General features: G+C 51.0%; 1 protein-coding gene across 1 annotated transcript in view; it reads right to left on the reverse strand.

Annotated features, from left to right (window-relative positions):
• The window catches only part of Sult2b1 (sulfotransferase family 2B member 1), a 61,131-nt gene that overhangs the window by 33,450 nt on the left and 14,345 nt on the right, over positions 1–13,336 (reverse strand). The gene's annotated exons all lie outside the window — the stretch shown is intronic.

Consider the following 13,336-nt stretch of genomic DNA (forward strand, 5'->3'; position numbering starts at 1 on the left):
CAAAGCACAGACAGCAGGTATGGTGGTGTGCACCTTCAATCCAGTGTTCAGAGGGCAGAGACCGGTGGATCACTGTGAGTTCAGGATCAGCCTGTCTACTGTCTCCACAGCCAGTTCCAGGACTACACACAGAAACCCTGCATTGAAGAAGGAAGAAGGAGGGAAGGAAGGAGGGAAGGAGGGAAGGAGGGAGGAAGGAAGGGAGGGAGGGAGGGAGGGAGGGAGGGAGGGAGGGAGGGAGGGAGGAAGGAAGAAAGGAACTGGTCTTGCAGAGGACCTGAGTGCAGGTCTCAACACCTGTCAGGTGGTTCACAACTACCTTTATCTCTAGTTCTAGGGGATCTGACACCCTCTTCTGGCCTCCAGAGGTAAGCACGAATGTGTCCAAAGCCACACAAATACAACTAACTAAGCTTAGAAATAAAATAATTTTTAAAAGGAATTAGAAGCATGGCGTAGTGCTGCACATTTGTGATTTAACACTCCAGAGGCAGGAGCAGGAGCCTCTTGACTTTGAAGTCAGTCTTGGCTGTACAGAGCGAGGCTCTGTCTCCGAAAAGGTCACAGAGCTTTAAATGTTATATGACAAGCTGAAGAGAAATGGCTCCGCAGTTAAAAGCTGCTCTTGAAGAGGAGCCAGCCGCTCACTCAGTCTTCAGCACTGACATGGTCGTTCACAACCACCAGCAGCTCTAGTTCTGGGGATTCCCCTCCTGTTTGCACTTCCGTGGGCATCAGGTACATTGGGGTACACAGACTCACATGCAGGTAAAATACTCATATACAGAAAATAAAATAAGACATTTTCATGACAGGGTTTCTCTGTGTAGCCCTGGCTGTCCTGGGATCAGGCTGGCCTCGAACCCACAGAGATCTACCTGCCTCTGCCTTGGAATCCTAGCTTTAAAAGTGTGGGCCACAACTGCCCAGCTAATAAATACATCTTTTTTGTTTGTTTGTTTGTTTGTTTGTTTTTTCTTTTCTTTTCTTTTCTTTTCTTTTTTTTTTTTTCGGAGCTGGGGACTGAACCCAGGGCCTTGTGCTTGCTAGGCAAGCGCTCTACCACTGAGCTAAATCCCCAACCCCTAATAAATACATCTTTAAAAGATGAGGAGGAGGAGGAAGAGGAGGAGGGGGAGGAGGAGGAAGAGGAGGAGGGGGAGGAGGGGGAGGAGGAGAAGGAGGAGGGGGAGGAGGAGAAGGAGGAGGGGGAGGAGGAGAAGGAGGAGGAGGAGGAAGAGGAGGAGATGGAGGAGGAGGAGGGGGAGGAGGAGGAGATGGAGGAGGAGGAGGAGGAGATGGAGGGGGAGGAGGAGGAGATGGAGGAGGAGGAGGAGATGGAGGAAGAGGAGATGGAGGAAGAGGAGATGGAGGAGGAGATGGAGGAGGAGGAGATGGAGGGGGAGGAGGAGATGGAGGAGGGGGAGGGGGAGGAGGGGGAGGAGGAGATGGAGGAGGGGGAGGAGGAGATGGAGGAGGAGGGGAGGGAGGAGGAGGAGGGGGAGGAGGGGGAGGAGGAGGAGATGGAGGAGGAGGAGATGGAGGAGGAGGGGAGGGAGGAGGAGGAGGGGGAGGAGGGGGAGGAGGAGGAGATGGAGGAGGAGGGGGGGAGGAGGAGGAGGGGGAGGAGGGGGAGGAGGAGGAGATGGAGGAGGAGGAAGCTGTGTGATGGATCAGCTCAGTGTGTAAAGCATTTCTGCTAGGCACATATGAAGACCTGAATTTGGACCCTCAGAACCCAGGTAAAAAGTCAGGGTTGGTGGTGTGTACCCCAACACAGAGATAAGATGCTGGACTTGCTGGTCAGCCAGCCAAGTCTTCTTACCTGTGAGCTCCAGGTCATAGGGACAGAGATTGTCTCCAAACAAAGGTGGATGCTCCTGAGAGAAGACAGCTCACACACACACACACACACACACACACACACACACACACACACATACACACACGTGCACGTGTGAGTGTGAACACTGGAGATGCATGGCTGTAAAGTTGGGTAGACGCCTGTACAAGCACGCACCGTGTCCCTGCTATTTTTACCAACTGAGGATGGTAGCAGTGTGGACAGTCAGCCTGTAGAGGGAAACTTCGAACAGACTGACTGGCTTAGCAGAGTGAGACCTGCTGAGGTGAAGGCTGGGAAGGGGGTGTCCCTCCAGCCACAGAGGGGAGCCTTGGGGAGGGATGTCATTCTGGGCCCTGGGTATCCATCTCAGATCATCCCTAGTGACAGTGGGGTTGGCAGCCCTGGCACAGACCTCAGTGTTATTTCTTAACCTCCTCTGGTTGAGCCATCAGACCCTTCCCCCAGCACTCCATTGTGCCACTTTGCTGATGGAGTTCACACGTGGGAGAGGGAGGTCACTGGGTCATGAGGTCATGTATCCAAAGAATCAGGCCATTGTCACCTTCAGAGAGCCCAGCCTTTCCATTAAAATCCAGTAATTGCCAAAAATACCAGGAGAGCTCAGTCTATGAGAGGCGGGGCTCCCCAGAGGGCGAGGCTGGGGCTCCAATCCTGAGTCAGGGAGGAGGAATCTGAATGGAGTGTGTGTGTGGGGGGGGGGTGGGACAGGGCAGGAATGAGTCTGGGTCCTGAATCTGAGGGATGCATCTGAAGCCCCAGGACTCAGACAGATGAGAAGGGACATTTAGGGGTTGGGGATTTGGCTCAGTGGTAGAGCACTTGCCTAGGAGAAGGGACATTTAACATCCCAATCCCGGACGGAGATGGATGGGAAGAGGGCAAGCTCTGGAAGGGGGAATTCCACTGTCTCCACAGCTACTGCACAGTCCCTCACGGGAGGAAATGACGACCTCACATCCATCGTGTGGGGAAAGAGGAGGCAGCTGACACCCTAAGCTAGGCCTCCCCACCTCTTCCTCCTGTCCTTCCTCTAATCAGCCAGTCCATCTTGGGGTATGGCAGAAACCCCACCTGCTCTCCACCCTGATTGCTCCATAGTGATCACACCCAGCTCTGCTTCCCTGAGCACTGAGGCACAGGGCTCAAGGCCACATAGGAGTCCCACATGAGTCACTACTCAAGAGGGATGGCTTGGACCGGGGCTGGTGGACCCTGAGAGTCTCAGAACAAGAGAACCTGGGTCCCAAGAGGCTGCCTGGCCACAGAGCAGATGGGTAGAGGTGGGCGGGTAGGCCAAAAGCAGGAGAGGTGAGGATTAACTGAAAGGTGAGTGTGTGAGCCAGAGGGCGGAGCCTGGGTCTAGTCTGAGGGAGGAGGTCTAGGGTTTGAACTCCTGAATCTGACCAGGAAAGGCCAGGTCTAGATCCATAGGCCTGAGGGAGAGGAATTTCCTGTGTGCCAGAGATGACACTGGCTCAGCCTGTTCCAGATGTGGGTGTGGCATTTTCGCAGGGGTGGGTAGGGGGAGGACTCGGGTTTGCGAGCAGGACAAGTGATCAAGGTGCTAATTCTTCCTCCACTCTGTGGCCCAGGAATTGTCTCAGTACCATTCTTGCCTCTCCCTGGCCCTGTCTTCTGCCAAATGGAGGGACCAGCCAAACCCGCCCTGCCAGTTAGGCGCACCCCTCCCTCTGTCCCCCTCCCTTTGTCCCCCTCCCCCTCCCCCTTCCCCTCCTCCTCTCTTTCCCTACAGTATCTCCAGCAAGGCCCAGCCCAAAAGAAAAGGGTGCGTAGGCGACTCAAGTGGGAGAACAGGACACCCCAATTCCTGGCTCAGCCTTCCACCTCTTGCCTCCTAGGCTGCCCATCCCTGATCAACCCCCCATGCCTTCAGCAGCCCCCCTTCTTCCTTGGCCCTTGGTTCCCCAAAACCTGTTATACTAAACTTCCACCTCCCTCCTTCTCCCTGTTCACTGTGCACTCAGTGCACGCTCTGCAGAGCACCTGCTATGTGCTTGGCCCAGGGCCCTTGGACAGACTGGGAAAGAAATGAAAATGAATTGGACGATGGCCCAGAAAGGCCGAGGCAGGAGGATCCCTGCAAATTCTAGGCCACCCTGGGTGACTTAGAGCTCTGGAGTAGGACTTGATCTCAAAAACTCAAACACTTCCAGCTAGGAGGTAGAGGCAGAAGGATCAGGAGTTCAAGGTCATCCTCTGCTCCATAAACTTCTAGGCCTGTCTGAGCTACATGAGACCCTGCTTTAAAACAAAAGTCCCACCCGTGAGGCTGGAGAGATGGCTCCACAGTTAAAAGCAGAGGAACCAAGTTCAGTTCCCAGTGTCCATGCAAGGGTAAGGTGTCTCTTAGCTGCTCATGACTCCAGCCACAAGAGTCTGGCGCCCTCTTCTGGCCTCTTGAACACCTGCACTCATGTGCACATAACCTAACACAGATGCAAGTAAACAAACCTCCCCCCACCAAAGAACCAAAGACCCACCCTCACTAAATTTAAACGTCTTCTGTTATGGCAGCCACACATTACTGATGCAGTGGTGATAAAGATGACACCTGACAGTCACACAAACTGACACCATGTGACAATAGTAGAAGAAGACGTAGGGTGACTGAGTGGGCTGGGCTGTGCACCCAGACAATTTTAGGCGGGGGCATCTGGGAAAAGGTAACTTTTGGAGTCAGAACATAGACTGTGGCTGACTGGAGACATGATACAGGTATAGAGGGGACGACCAGTGTGGAGGGCCTGTGGTCAGAGGGACCCAGAGAACTGAAGGAAAATGGGTGTTGGCGTGGGGTGTGGCTGAGGACAAATGGAGAAGTTGCGACTCCACACAGAGCTGTGTGTCCGTTACAGATGACATCCATTTCTCAAATGAAAAAGAGAAAAGTAAAGATTTTACTTCGGCTGGGTGTCTCGTGCCTTGTAACGCAGAGGCAGAGGATCTCCTCAGGTTCAAGGCCAGCCAGGGCCACACAGTGAGCTCCTTAATGATAATGTTTTAAAAGACATTTTTATTTTCTAAATTATGCATCCGTGTATGTGCATGTGAGCACAGGTGCCTTCGGAAGCCAGAAGTCAGTGATTGTTGGGTCCCCTGGAGCTGGAGTTACAGACCAGTGCGAAACATGGGTGCTGGGAACCAAGCTTAGGTTCTCTGCGAGAGCAGTGCACACACGATACACGCTCTTATCCCTTGAGCCATCTCCCCAGATCCTGTAATAGTGATGCATGGTGGAGCATGCCGGTGACTGGAGCACCCGGGAGGCTGAAGCCAGGATATCTTAAGATCAAGGCCAGGGGCTGGAGAGATGGCTCTGAGGTTAAGAGCACTGTCTGCTCTTCCAGAGGTCCTGAGTTCAATTCCCAGCAACCACATGGTGGTTCACAACCACCTATAATCAGGTCTGGTGCCCTCTTCTGGCCTGTAGTTGCATACATGCAGGCAGAAAGCTGTATGATGTATACATAATAAATTAATGTTAAAAAAAAAAAAAAAGATCAAGGCCAGCCTGGGCTGGACTTGATGGAAAAGGCAGCAGGTATGGGAGTCTGCTGCTTGTGACTGAAAATACCGAATCATAGGGAAAAAAATAAGGCCGGTGGAAGACAGAGGGTCTTTTGGAGCTGGGGGGCTGCTACTTTTCCATTAAAATCCGAGAGTGGGGTCTGCAGAGATGGTCCAGTGGTCACAAGCCCATGCTGTTCTTTCAGAGGGAGTGGAGTTTGGTTCCCAGCATCCACAACCTGATGTTCACATCCACCTGTAATTCTAGCTCCAGGGGATCTGACGCTCTTCTGGCCTCTAGTACACTGGGGTGTACCCCCGTGCAGATGGACACACAAACAAATGATATAATAAAATCTCTAAAAGTCACCAGCTTTTCAGGTGGTGAGGAAGAAAACAGGATGGGGCAGCTCAAGAAGGTGGAGTAGCAGAGGGAGACAGTATTGTAAGGGTGAGCCCCTAGGCAGCCAGCCCTCACCCCCACCCTCCCACTCCCCAACCCCTGTCAGATGCTGGGACTTTGTCCCAACAGAAGGAAACTGAAAGTTTGTCTTTGTCCAGGCCAGCACCAGCACAAGGACACATACCCAGGAACACTGGCACAGAAACACCGGCACAGAAACACCCAGAAACGCAGTTCCCTACTGCAACAACAAAATGGTCAGATTCATTGGTCAAACACAGCTGGGACATTCTCCTTCAGTCCTGGCCAAGAGACTGACATAGCTACTTATTAACTGCCTGGAAGCTCTCTCTCCCCAGCCCCCCACCCCCACCCCTAGTTCACGGAGGCAGAGCCGCCCCCTCCCACCCCTACACAAGGGTGCCACCTGCTCTAATTCTAGCCGGTGTCAGGCTGTTCTAGGCCTCCGATGAGAGCAATGGATTGGGCATAAGGCAAAAATGCAGACTCGTTCCTGACAAGTGAGGCAGTCTCTTGCCTGGAAAGCCTTACTAAGCTCTAAGGCAGGTTGTACAGTCCGAGTAGCCTCTTCTACATGTCCTTGAGACCTGGCCCTTCCTAGAGGTGAGCATTACAAATTGGCACCTTGAACCCAAGGCTCCCGTAGGATTCAGTGGAAGTAATAAAAAGTCGAGACTGGGCTGTGAGGCACACGCCTGTAATCTCAACACAGGAATCAGAGGTGGGAGGATTAATGAGTTCAGCGTCGCCCTCTCCTACGTAGTAAGTTTGAGGTTATTGTGGGCAACGTGATGCCAAGCCGTGCCTTGTTCTCTGGGGACCAGTCTTACTACTCAGTCTCTGGGCTCTGAGGAAACACTTGAAATCCCTGAGAGAGGAAGCGCCCAGGGAGAGGAGTGAGGCCCCGCCCAAGCCCTGGAGCTGTGAGCAAAGGATGAATGGGTTCCCGGCTCCCAGAGGTGCGGGAGACGAGCTGTATCCACCAAGCCCCATCCAGGCCACAGGGTACAGGGCAGAATGAGTAACTGTGGTCGTGGTCAGATCTGCACGTGCTCCTTGGTACCAAAGCACAGCCACAAAGGCAGACCCCAGTCACGTGACCAATACCAGTGACTCTATCCTGGACTCTCTTACTGTAATCACCAAACCCCTGACCTGTCCAGTCCTGTCCTGGCTGCTGCAGATGTTTGAAATCCTGCTTATTCTCACCCTCGTTTTAAATCAGACCTCTGCAGAAGAGCTTTTCCTGTTTAGAAGTGTATGGACGTTGAAACACTAGGAAAAAACGTGTCTTATGTGGTTTTTTTTTTTTTTTTCTTTTTTCTTTTTTTGAGGCTGGGTACCGAACCGAGGGCCTTGCGCTTGCTAGGCAAGCGCTCTACCACTGAGCTAAATCCCCAGCCCTCTTATGTGTGTTTTGATAATTGTGTTTCCCAAGGCTTCTTTTTTTTTTTTTTTTTTTTGGTTCTTTTTTTCGGAGCTGGGGACCTAACCCAGGGCCTTGAGCTTCCTAGGCAAGCGCTCTACCACTGAGCTAAATCCCCAATCCCCCAAGGCTTCTTTTTAAATTTGACAAATTATTTATATTTATTAAGTGTTATTAAGGAGTTAAGTGTGGGACCCAAGGTTTTAGGCAAGTCATCTCTACTGAGCCACATGCCCAACCAGCTCTCTACTGGCAGGACAGCTCTGGGAAGGCTTTTTTTTTTTTAAAAAGATTTATTTATTTTTATTTATATGAGTACACTGCAGACACACACCAGAAGAGTGCACAATATCCCTTTACAGATGGTTGTGAGCCAACATGTGGTTGCTGGGAATTGAACTCAGGACCTCTGGAAGAGCAGTCAGTGCTCTTAACCACTGAGCCATCTCTCCTTTTTTTTTATTTTAAGGAAAAGGCTTTTTTAAATGGTGTATGGTATGGGGAATGGAGGTACACAGCTTTAATCCCAGCACTTGGGAGGCAGAGGCAAGAGGACCTCTGAGTTTGAGGTCAGCCTAGTCTATAGAGCAAGTTCCAAGGCAGTCAGGGCTCCACACAAACAAAGAAAGAAGCAAGAAGGATGTATGTTTCAGGGGTGCATGCTGCCCTCGTTTGCAGGAGGTCCTGAGTTCCCCTGCAGCATTACAAAAGCAAATAAGGGGCTGGAGAGATAGGTCAGGGGGTTAAGAGCACGGACTGCTCTTCCAGAGGTCCTGAGTTCAAATTCCAGCAACCACATGGTGGCTCACAGCCATCTGTAATGGGATCTGATGTCCTCTTCTGGTGTGTCTGAAGACAGTGACAGTGTACTTATATAATAATAATAATAATAATAATAATAATAATAATAATAATAATAATGAAAGCAAATAAATGAGGCTGGGGAGACAGCTCAGTGGTTAGGAGAGCTGGCTGCTCTTCCAGAGGACGTGGGTTCAATTCCCAGTACCCACGTGGCAGCTCACACCTCTCTGCAACTCAAGTTCCAGGATCTGGCACCTTCACACAGACGCACATGCAGGAAAACCACCAATGCACATAAAGCAACGATAAACAAATCTTAAAAGAAAAGAAAGCAAACAAAAGTAATCCCCATACTCGGGAAGCAGAAGCAGGCAGATCTCTGCAAGTTCGAGGCATCTGCATAATAGGTCCCAGAACAGCTAGGACCGTGTAGAAAAATCTCTAAAACCCGAAAGGAAGAAAGGAAGAAAGAATATGTGGCTGTTTGGAGAGAGGCCGGTTCCCAGGCCGAGGTGGCTAGAGACTGCAGGAGTGTTGTTCCCACTCCTTACGTCCCCCTCATGCCCTGCACCCAGCAGCATGACTCCCTAACAGACGACCGAATCCAGTCCCTTCACTTGCAGGAACCCATGGTACTTGAACAAACTGGAGAGATTTTACACTAAAACTGTTGTGCACGGCTGGGTCTAGTGGCTCCCACATTTGATTCCAGTGCTGTAAACTGAGGCAGAAGACCGCAAGTTCAAAGCTAAGCTCAACTACAGAATGACTTCAAAGCCAGGCTAGGAAACAGATTCTGTCTTGAGAAGGGACAGTAAAAGAGGGCTGGGGGCATGGCTTGGTAGAGGAGCATGTTAAACCTGACGTGCATGGTCTAACCCTCAGCACCGTCACCTAAAACAGATATTAAGGGGTTGGGGATTTAGCTCAGTGGTAGAGCGCTTGCCTAGAAAGCACAAGGCCCTGGGTTCAGTCCTCAGCTCCGAAAAAAAGAAAGAAAGAAAAAAATAGATATTAAAAAGAAGAATGGAAGCCAATTGGTGGTGATATACACCTTTAATCCCAGCACTCAGGAGGCAGAGGCAGGTGGCTCTCTAAGCTGGAGGCTAGCCTGGCCTACAGGGTGAATTCTAGGACTGCCAGGGCTACACAGAGAAATGCTGTCTCCAAAACAAATGAACAAACAAACAAAATCAACAAGAGAAATAAACAGGGACTCACTTTGTAGCCCAGGTTGCCTTCAAACTTGAAGCAGCCTCACTGCCTCGGTGCTGGAATTACAGGTGTGAGCCGGTGTCCTAGCTGCATTTTCTACCTCTCCGCCCATTACAGCCCCTGTAGTATTCACTCAGTCCCCTCTGCTTGGGGATGGCTGCAGGCTGCTTAATTCCTGTGGTCACTGGAACCCCCGCCTGGGACCTGCTGCTAATCATTTCACAGATGATATAAAACTGAGAGATTTTAGGAACTGGGGTGAGGGTTGGGGGGACAGGAAGGGTGGGGGCCAAGGGATGGGGGATAGGGGAGGGCCTGGGAATGGGGAGGCAGGGTGGGCGGACAGGGATGGGAAGGCACAGGGAGGGAGAGGACACTGGAAGAGCGAAGGGAGGGAGAGGACACTGGAAGAGCGAAGGGAATGCGGAGGAGGGAATGAGGACAGGAAGGGGGCACGCTGGGACCAGTAGATGGGTGGAGAGCCCAGGATCGGGGGAGGGGCACAGGATGGGGAATGGGGGACGACAGACAAACAATAAAACTCTGGTGTCAGAGAGGCTGATGAAGTTACTCAAAGTCACACAGCTTTGATGACACAGCTGTGGTTCAAATAGAGACAGCCCTAGAGTCACTCAGAATACTCTAGTTCTTTTCTCTTTCTCTCATTCCAAAGTCTCCTGAAGTCCAGGCTAGACACACTGGCCTCAGATTTGCTATGTGATGAAGAATGGTCTTCAATTCCTGTGCCTCCTGCTTCCATCTCCCAAGCACTACGACCAAACCTGGTGTATGTAATGCAGAGGGTGCAACCCAGTGCCTGGTGCATGCTGGGAAAGAGATCTGCCAATGGCGTCTCTACCAGCTATCTTTGACATTTTTCTCATTATAAGGTTTTGAGGGTTCCTATTGAGATGTAGCACACATACATCAGAACATACTTCACATTTATTTTATTTTTAAATTACACTTGTTTTCATTTTGGAGACAGGGTTTCTCTGGGTAGCCCTGGCTATCCTGGAACTCACTCCGTAGACCAGGCTGGCCTCAGACTCAGAGATCTGCCTGCCTCCGCCCCTTGAGTGCTGGGATTAGTGTACACTAGCATGCCTGGATTTTACACTATATTTTATGGTTCGCGTGCGTGTGCACACTTAATCGAGATACGAGGGTGGAGGTCATAGTACAACATGCAGGACTCGGCTCTCTCCATCTTGTGGATTCTAGGGACCAAATTCAGGCTGTCTGCGTTGGGGCTGAGCCGTTCTGCCAGCCCTGAGAAGATATTTCAGAAACTTAAAGCTTTATCAATTAATTCCTTATATTTTTGCTCTCTCTCTCTCTCTCTCTCTCTCTCTCTCTCTCTCTCTCTCTCCTCTCTCTCTCGGTGTATGTGTGTGTGTGTATGTATGTGTATATGTGTATGTGTGTGTATGTGTGTGTATGTGTGTGTGTATGTGTGTATGTGTATGTGTGTGTATGTGTGTATATGTGTGTGTATGTGTATGTGTGTTTATGTGTGTGTATGTGTATGTGTGTATGTGTGTGTGTATGTGTGTATGTGTATGTGTGTGTGTATGTGTGTGTGTGTGTGTTCGTGTGTGTCTGAGATAGAGTCTTGTTATATAGCCCAGTCATACCTTGAAATAGTGGCAAACATGCTTGACCCCTGACTACCAGGTTTAAAGGCCTGAGCCACAGGCCTGGCCACACTTTGGTTTTAAAGAGAGGACATGTAGCTAGAGAGATGGCTTTGAGGTTAAAGCTCTCACCACCCAAGCATGAGGACTGAAGCCCACATAAAATGCCAGGTGGGCATGGTGGCCAATTTGTAATTCCAGCTTTGGAAGGCTGAGACAGGATTCCCAAAGCAAGCTAGACTAGCAAGCTAAACCTGATCGTGAGATCTAGGTTTGATTGAGAGAGCCTGAGGTAAGAAAGGAGGGAAACTGATTGATAGTGGGGGTAATTCCTGGCAACAACTTTGGGCTTCTGTAAAATTCAAACTTAAGAACAAAGGCTGCCTTAGGCAAACAATTTAGGATAACACCCTGTTCCAGGAAATGAGCTAGCTGCCCTTAGCAGGGGTCCTTCACCAACCCCTCTGCATGCCAAAGATATTTCCCCACCAAGGGCCTCCAATGAATTCAAAGGACAATAGGCAACAATGAATTCAAAAGGTAATAGGCCCCACCAATGAGAAATAACCAACTCATGCTGTAACCTAAAGCCTACACCCTGAAACAGTATAAAGGGTGTGGGCCGTTGTTCTTTGGGGTCGCCTCTGTCCCAAGTGCAGGGTCACCCCAGTGCACTGGATCATTGTACCTCTTGCTTATTGCATCGATCTCCATCTCCATGTTTTTGCGAGTGGGACCTCCTGGACATAGGGCTGATCGGGCCCTACATATGGTGCATTGGCCGGGAAATCGTCCCACTCAAGGAACTGGTGATTGGAGATCGGAGGAAAGCTCCAGCACGTACCACAGTTGTTTCTGTTGTCTCTGTCTGTGTCTTGTCTAAACGTCTGTTTAGTTTCTCTTGGTTCTCTCAGTCTGTGCAGCTGCTGGGAAATTTGATTTCGGGTTGTAATTGAGCAGGAGTTGTCAACCAGAGGTAGCTGTAAGTGGCGGGTAGAGGTGCCTGAACGTCATGGGCTACCGGGGTCCTGGAGGATGCTCTAGACTCCCGTTTGAGGAGCTGGGACCAGGAGGGTCCCACTTCATTCGTCAGGTCTGGAGGGAGTCGAGAGGACTGTACTCCTTTTGGAACTTGTTGGCTGTGGACTCGATCCCAGCGTAAGTTGGCGGGTCACCTGAATTCTGTAACACTTGTGGGAGGAGCGCATTGGTCTTGCTGTTTGTCTGTTTGCATGTAGACTCGGACAGATATCTGCGCTCTCTGGCTTGCTTTTGCTTTGCTCACAAGTGTCTGTAAGTCTTAGAGAGTCTCTGGCCTGGTTTGGCCTGTTGGACTGATTCTAACGTAAGCTGGTGGGTCACCTGAACCTGGATTCTGTGCCCATGAGAGGAGCCAGCTGTCCGTGTGTTGTCTTTCTCTTTGTTTTTGACTTCAGTCCTGTTCTGTACCGGTGGCAGGGGTGAAACTGTGTGTGGATTGTCTTTGTATTCTTGGACTTGGACTGTGACTGACGCTATTTTTGGACACGGGACAGACCGAATCTATCCTGTTAAGCATCTTAGTTAACCACTAGAGGAAAGGGTCTTTAGGCCAGAATCCCTTGGGTACTCAGACCAAGACCTGGAAGGATCTAGTGGAGAACAACTAGCCCTGAAAGTGGATGTCGCTGGAGTGTCCGGCCGGTACCTGGCCGTCGCCAGCAGTCGGAACCGGATGGGAGCTGCTGCCGGTGTGCGACCCTGGGGTCGAGCATCGGCTTTGGCCAGCCGACCCCCGTGCCCCTCCCCTTGTGGTGTTGGGTCCGGTCTTGAATACTAGGGCCCGGGGCGCAGGTAGAGCCACCACAAGTGCAGATCTTGGTGGTAGTAGCAAATATTCAAACAAGAACTTTGAAGGCCGAAGTGGAGGAACTCCTACCCGCTTCTTGTATAAAAGCTTTTTTTTGTCTCCAAGACTCTTACAGGTCCTGGCCATGAAAAAGAACCCTACAGAGACCAACGAGTCTGTAAAGAACATCCCCCAGGAGTCTTCCACTGCAGATCTGCTGCTGATGGATTACCATGGTCCCAGTTCCCACGGCCCTTCCTCAGGCCCCAGCAAGGGGGGAGCATGGGGAGGGAGGCTCAGAACTGGGACAGGCCATGGGGACCTGGATGAGGATGGCAATCAGGAAAGAATGTCCCCTCAGACACGGGGGGGGGGGGGCACCACCGATTGACCAGGCTGTCATTGACAGCGGATTTTCCCTGATTAGACCTGACTGGGACTACTAACACAGCAGGAAGTAAAGAGCACCTGAGGTCTACCGCCAGACCCTGTTGGCAGGTCTCAACGGGGTTGCAGGATGACCCACCAATTTGATCAAGGTATGTGAGGTTAACCAGGGACCAGACAAGTCACCCTCAGCCTTTCTAGAGTGGCTCATGGAGGTTCC

This window comes from Rattus norvegicus, chromosome 1 (genome assembly GCF_036323735.1).
Source record: "Rattus norvegicus strain BN/NHsdMcwi chromosome 1, GRCr8, whole genome shotgun sequence".
Lineage (NCBI taxonomy): Eukaryota > Metazoa > Chordata > Mammalia > Rodentia > Muridae > Rattus > Rattus norvegicus.